Source organism: Macrotis lagotis, chromosome 3, assembly GCF_037893015.1.
Source record: "Macrotis lagotis isolate mMagLag1 chromosome 3, bilby.v1.9.chrom.fasta, whole genome shotgun sequence".
NCBI classification, from domain to species: domain Eukaryota; kingdom Metazoa; phylum Chordata; class Mammalia; order Peramelemorphia; family Peramelidae; genus Macrotis; species Macrotis lagotis.
In genome coordinates, this window is record NC_133660.1 from 224,191,244 (window position 1) to 224,198,742 (window position 7,499).

General features: G+C 37.7%; 1 protein-coding gene across 1 annotated transcript in view; it reads left to right on the forward strand.

Moving 5' to 3' along the window:
• The first annotated feature begins 252 nt into the window (after positions 1 to 252).
• Positions 253 to 7,499, forward strand: part of FAM53A (family with sequence similarity 53 member A) — a 105,371-nt gene continuing 98,124 nt past the window's right edge. Inside the window, exon 1 of the mRNA XM_074229960.1 lies at positions 253 to 585. The gene's annotated coding sequence lies outside the window, so the exon portion shown is untranslated. The remainder of the gene's footprint in view (positions 586 to 7,499) is intronic.

Consider the following 7,499-nt stretch of genomic DNA (forward strand, 5'->3'; position numbering starts at 1 on the left):
CCCTCGGCTCGGCGAGGCTCCGCGCGAGAAGCTGCTCCGGTCGCTCCCGCTGCCACAGGTATCCGCCGCCCGGCCGGCCCGGCCCGGCCCGGCCCGGCGCGCCCTCGGAACCGCTGCTAAGTTTCATTTTCTCTCTCCCCTCCCCGGCTTTCCTGCCGCTCCGGGGCCGGGGCGGCTCCTCTGCCCTCCCGAGGGAGGCGGGTGGGGGGGCCGGGGCCGGGGGGGGCAGGGGGAGCCGGGGGTGGGATTTCGGGGGGCACGGCTTTGGGGCTCTTTGAGGAAAGAGGGCCAAGTGGCGGAGCAGCCCGAAACCCTCCACTTCCCGATGATCAAAGCCGCCTCATGGAAAGAGACGCCCGGACCCTCCGATATTTGGCCTTGAAAGAAGAAAAAAAAAATTTTTTTAACTAGTCCAACGAGAAAAATGGGATCAGAATGCAAATGCTTTTTTTTTTATTTTTTGGCTTAATAAAAAGTACTCAAATTAACGTGGTTTTTTTTTTTCATTGCACATTTTAGCCACTTTTAAAACTTCTAGGAAGAGAGAGAGGAAATTTTCAATTCAATGTTTTGGCCGAAAGTGAGGTAAATGAGCTAATCTCTCCCATCCTGCTGGAAGAGGGTTCAAAATAGGTCGCTGGCATAGTAATAACGGTACTCGAGGGTGACAACAGAGATGGGACCAGTGTTCTGAATGAGTCAGAGGAGATCAGAGATTAGAGATTTTTAATGTGCACATGAAGTCGTAGGCCTCGGGATGAGTTGAGCCAGCTGCTTGAATCTCTTTTCCGGTTCACTACACCTACTTTAAAGTTAGCCACTAAGAGCTGTTAATTCCAGTCATTGCTGTTCACGTTGCTCTCAGCATACAGGGCTGGCAATTCTTTTTCTTTTCTTTTTTTTTTTTTTAAAAGGATTTCCAATCATTCTGTAACAGTGAATTGGTAATGCAATATTTTTCCCTGTATAACTCAATAATAAGACTCCTTGCTTTAAATAGTTCTTAAGTGAACAGATAGTTGGAAGTTTGCCTCTTTGGTAGGCAAGGGAAATCAGTTAAATTCTAGGAACTTACTTTTGTGAAAGAAAATAATTTGAGTTCTTGCATTGGATTTCAACTTTCTTCTTTTCTATCACTTCTGTTTTTGTTAAGTTAATTGAAATGTAAGGATAATAGCTGGTGGGATAAGTTTGCCATTTAATTTTAAAGCATACTATAGATGCAAAGTTTCAGGCTTAAAATAAGTTACCTCTTTCTGTTCTTACAGCTCAAGTCATAATGACTGAAAATGTTTTATAGAAAAAAAGGACTTCTGCTTGGACTTGCCTTAATGATCTGTGGGTTGATTAAACTTCTTACTTGGGACTTATTTCTGTATAAACTTCAAGTCTGGGGACCAATAGAATTGACAGACATTTATTCAATTTCTTCACTTTACAGGTTAGAGTAGTTTAAATTGAGATGTGTAAATATATAACAAAAGCAGTTCAATCAGCACCTAACCAAAAACACTTTAAGGACTCTGTCTTTGGTCTATGCTTGGTCTTGGGTTTTGCCCAGAACTTCCATACATTTTAGCAGTTGTTTATCTGAAAGTTGGGTTGCTTAACATGGGAGTGTTAGAAAATAATTCATTCTTTTGGAAGATTAATATACCTTATTTCATATCTTTTTCTTTTTCATAGGAATTCCCTTGGAGTCTGGCAGCCATTGTTTTTCTCCAAGCATTCCTTTGTGCTAACAGCAATAACGGTGGCAGAACTGCCACCTCCTGTGGTTTGATAGATTATTCCCTTTATAAACACGTGTACTTAAAACTTTTCTCTCCTGATCTTTGTTCCTGCAATAAATTTTATTATGCCTTTTTGAAAGCTGACATTAATTTTTTAAAAATTACTATCTCTTTCAGTGGCATTTAACATAATTTACTAGACAACTTCTTTTTCTCCCACTTTTAGAGGTTGCATTGGTACGCTTTGCTATTTCTTATTTTTTTTTTTTGTAGTTAGACTCTCATGTCCAGCTCTCTTATTCTGTGTTTCATATTTTGTAGTTTTAACTTTTAGGTGCTAAGTTTTCACTTATGCTTCCATACAGGATTTACCAAATTAGACTTCAAAAGACAAATGAGAAATACTTTGGACAGATTGTCTTTTTTCTTTATTTCCTGCAGTAATGCAATTTCCTCAAATGCAGTTCTTACAAGAATTCTTCTTCAAAAAAATTATTGTTAACATTTTGAATGTATGACTTTATTTCTAGTGTAGAAACTTTTTTGTAGTTTCAGGTAAGAGAAATGGAAGAATATTCTTGCTGCCCTTTTAAAAATATCCTGATTTTTCCGTACATAAAATGTTTTGGTTTTATTTTTTTTCACAACCTAAACTAAGAAGAGTTAAAAACAATTTCCTTAGTGTCTATTCCAAAAGGACTCTTCCCTAAAGATTTTAAGGGAAAATGACTTTAAATGAAGAAGGTCCTAAAAGTGGGAGAAATCAAGAGCCAGGTAAGAGTTTAATTTTATGATCTTGGTTAACACTTTAACCAAGTTCAGTGACTAGAGAAGAAAGGTTTTCAGAGGATCAAGTACTTAACTATCTGCCAAGCATTTAGAAGCTTTTGACATGGCCTGTGGCCAAACATAATGCCTCTTCTAGTAGAGAGAGAAGAGTGAATTCTGACTGTGCAAAAGTTAAAAGTACAGTACTGTTTCTCTGAGATTATATTGGTAGATTTGTCAAAAACTTGATTATCATTAGAATTGAGTCTTTTTTGCCTTGCTTTTTGGCTTATCAATCAAGTTCCTTTCACACTTATATAAAAAGGTGAAAATATAGCCTAGAAAGTTTTATGGAGCATTTTTTTCCCCTTTTCCTGTTTTCACGTTCATTTTTCTCATTTCTTGCAAACTTTTTTTCCCCTCAGTCTATTTTAACCTGTTGCTTCTATTTGATGGACTATTTGAAACTCAGATTTCATTTCTACAATTATTGGAAAAGGTGTGAATTATTGGACAAGATCAGTGTTTTGTAGGGCAGCTAGGTGGCGCAGTGGGCAGAGTACAGGACCTGAAATTAGGAAGACCTGAATTCATATTTGGCCTCTTAATAGCTTTGTGACCTTAGGGAAAAAATCACTTCACATTGTTTGCCTTAGTTTCCTCATCTGTAACATGAGCTAGAGAAGGAAGTGACAAACTACTCCAGTATTTTTGCTGAGAACACCCACTTGGGGTCACAAAAAAGTCCATCAGTCATGACTTGAAAAACAGTGACAGTGTTTTAAAAATACATTTGTCTAAGATTTAGCCATCTTGCGTACTTAATCAAGACTAGTGCCAATTTTATCTCATTCTCTTCTGATAATCATTGGTAGGAGCACACAAGCAGACCAGAGTGAAAATTAATGGGAGGCCTCTGAATTTGAACCAGTATTGAAGCTGACCCGTGTAGTGAAAGGCTCCATACAGAATTATCATCATATTTGAGGATTTTAGCTTTAAGGGCTCAAAATTTAAATGTTAAGGAAGTTAACATTTCCTGAAAACTTGTATTTTTCTATTTGTAACATTATTTCCCTGAAGCTCTTACCAGTTAATAATTACATTGTTGGTAGATTTGAACATTTGTGGCATTAAGGAAATAGTGTCCATTGGACCACCAAGAAGCTGGGTGTACTAGCTGGCTCACTGGCTTGTGGAAGCACCATGTTCAATCAGGTCTCTGCTGCTTATTGGGTAACCTTGGGCAGGTAAACTTAAGTACCTTCTTAAATCTAAAATATAGGAGTTAGATTAGATGATTTCTTTATTTCCAGCTCCTATAACCCCGTGAGAGACAGAGAATTTTATAGATTCAGAATTAGAATGATGTCAAAAGTAATCTTGTGTGTTTTGGTCTTTTTTTCTTATTTGAAGGCCAAAAACCTTTAACAAAGCAGATTATAAGAAAATGTTCAGAAAATTTTGTGATTTTTTTTTTTAAATTCATTGAATTCATTAGTTTCTGAGTAATAAGTTTGAATCTTTTATAATAAAATATAATATAAAAAAATAAAATAAAAAAGATAAGACAGACTAATAATTTAGAAAGAGTATTCATTTTCCCTTTAAAGCCATATTATTTTTAACATTAAACAACTACAATATGCAAAACATGTTGGCTTTGGTAATCCAAAGATCAAGATGACGATATCAAGGTCCCTGCTCTCAAGGAACTTGAGTGAACACAAAAAAAAAATTCCAAGAGGGAGAATGCCCTTGGCTGGTAGGACCCCCGGGGCTGTTCCCAGAAGACTTTTAGGAGAGGGATCAGGCTGTGGTAAGGGAGAGCAACTGGTGTGGACCAGATTGGTAGGAAGAGAGATTGCTTGTGGAAGGGCATAAGGACAGGATTTGTGATGTCACTGGTCCAGGGAACTCTTTAGGGAAGAAACATAGTTGAGAGTTGTGTGAGTGACTTGACCAAGTCACACTGAGGCAGACTGTGCCCAGACTGTGTGCTCTGAGGACAGCCCACTGTCTCTTCATCCTGCCTGGAGGTATAAGGATATCCCCAGTGGATTGTAATAAAATGGGAATGTCTTCCAATTTAGTCAGTCTTTGACTGCTCTGCAGAGTCCCAGAGTGGATCCAAGTTGGGATCCAGTGAATGGCCTGTGTTCTCTGTTATCCATCTTTGACCTTCTTGGGGTATAGTCGTTTCATCTCTAAAATGATTTTCCAGAATGGTTGAACTAATAGCTTCACCTACAGTGTCTTAATGTGTCTGATTTCTGTAGCACCTCCAATGTGGAAATAGACAGTTTTAGATCACCTGTGCCAGTTTAGGGCCTGTAGGTTTTAATTTACATTTCTCAAATTGATTTGTTACTTACACTTCTTTTAAAAACTAACATATTTTTTGTCTTTCTTGGGGAAAGATGATTAGTCTTTAATGTATTTTTGCCAATTTCCCTTAACTCTTGGATATCAGACTTTTTTCATAGATATTTGATCCAAAGATATTTTCCCCCTTTACTCAACAGCTTGTCTTACTCTGATTGCTTTTTATTGTAATTGTAATTTGTCAAAAAACTTTTGAAATCAAAATTGTCTATTTTGTCTTATGAACACTGCTGTTCCATGTTTGGTTATGAAGTCTTCCTCTAAATGTAGTTGTTAAAGAAAACTTTTTTTTTTAAATAAGGCCTTTTATGTTTAGGTTGCTCACCCACTATGATAAATGGTTTAAGATTCTTGTCTGAAACTGCTTTTTACCTGACTGCTTTCTCATTTCTGGGCAGTTCTTTTCTAATTTGAAGTTCTTTCAGTGACTTGTGTCCTGGGGTTTACTGGATCTGACTTCTTTTAATTCATCTTTTCTATAGTTCTAATATACTAAAAACCAGAGAGTTTTGAGAGCTACTATATAGTCTGAAGTCTGTTCATGTGCAACTCTGCATATACCAAGTATTCAAAGTATATTTTTTGTGGGTAGCAAAAAAAAACCAACCCCAAAACAAAAACAGGAAGCAGAGTAGGAGCTCTTTAGAAGGAAGAAAGCAAACATTTATTAAGCAGTTACTGTGTACGAGAGAGGCTTTACAAATAATCTGCCTGATCATTCTCACAATCCTCCTGGCAAGTCAGTGCTGTTTTATCCCCAATTTATATATGAAGAAACTAAGGCAGGCAGAGGTGAAGTGACTTTACCTGGGACAGAGAACTGGTTAGTGTGGAGGCAGGAAGTAGGATTTGAACTCAGGGCCAGATGTGCCATGCCCCTAGTTGCCTCTGACTGCCATGGAGGGCAGAATGACTGAACAAATTGTGCTGTATATTGTTATCTTACGGATTTCAGAAAACGCTAGGGGGCCAGCTAGTTGGCGCAGTGGATGGAGTACTGGCCCTGGAATCAGGAATACCTGAGTTCAAATCCGGCCTCAGACACTTAATAATTACCTAGCTGTGTGGCCTTGGGCAAGCCACTTAACCCCATTGCCTTGCCAAAAAAAAAAACCAACCTTAAAAAAAGAACTTCTATATATAAAAAAGAAAAAGCTGGGAAGACTTTTATGGATTTAGCAGGGAAGAAAGCAGAGCCACAAGCAAAATATAAAAACATGCCTGTGATATAAATGAAAACTGTACTAGAAGATTTTGAACTCAAATTAAATGCTTTTTTTTTTTTGCTGGGCAATGGGGTTAAGTGATTTACCCAAGGTCACACAACTAGGTAATTATTAAGTGTCTGAGGTTAGGTTTGAATTCAGGTCCTCCTGACTCCAGGGGTATACTGGATCCAATGCTCCACTAGCTTCTCCCTCCCCTCTACTTTTCTTGATTCTAGAGAAAGATCATGAAACATACTTCCTTCCTTTTGGTTGTAGTAGCACATTGAAGGCAGCTACCATATTTGTGGACTTGACTTTGCTGTGTTGGGAAGTGATTCTGTGATAAGAGACAAGGGTTGGCATTTAAATTATCTAGGCGAGGAATAAGAGAGCATTGAGTCTGATTTTTGCAGAAAGACCTTGGGCAAGTCACTTTTCCCCCTTGGGCAAGTCACTTTTCCCCCTTGGGTCACATTTTGGTCATCTGTAGAATATGGTTAAGGTTGAACTACTACTCTCCAGGATCATCCTGAGTTTGTTTTCGATGCTACAAAAGTAGTGCTTACTAAACTCTGACTGAGAAGCATACTCATTTTAAACTTGTCTGTGTTTGGGGTGGGTATTCTTTTCTTCATTTCTAATGTAGAATTAATTTTTTCCCTGAAGATCTCAATAGATTTTAGCATTACTTTTTTAGCATGATTAGTTTCAGTTTTTAATGGAAAAAGATTAAGCAGAGTAAGGTTAAAAAAAAACTCAAACAGTTTTGGGGGGATGTCTTTATACCCTCAGAATCCTGGTCTGAAGTTTTTATTTAATATTGAAGGATGATTTGTAGATGGTGGTGGGTAGATATAAAGATAATCTAACTTTGTAACTTCCTTAATTTGACAGTGTTCATCAGCTACTTGTTCATGGCAAAAACTGGTCTTTATTCTTGTGTTTGATATTTAAGTTGAAACTTTGTCTTGAAACTGCAACTGCTACTACAAAGTCTAGACCTAGTTTTATTCCCCATATGAATTTGATTTGCAACATTATTTAAGTCTAAAAATAATAATGAAACCTGTAAATGATTATTAGGGAGACTTTGGAACAAGATGGATGAAATTTACCTGATTGGCATCTTGTTGCATCTGTTTGCTGGCATTGTGATGACTTTTCTCTGTTTCATGAACTGTCCTCATGAAGGGCCAGTAATTCAGAAGTCCTAAGAGATAGCTTCCATTTTAATTGGCTTCTCTCCACTACTTTCATATTTTTTATTTCCAACTGATGATGCATTTGGTCTCTGTCCATCTGCCTATGTATGTGGTTTACGTGTCCTAAACAAGGTGATGGCCATCTTGGTAAAGTATGAATTATCTCCCACATTTTTGTGGCACCCTGGGATTTACAGAATGTT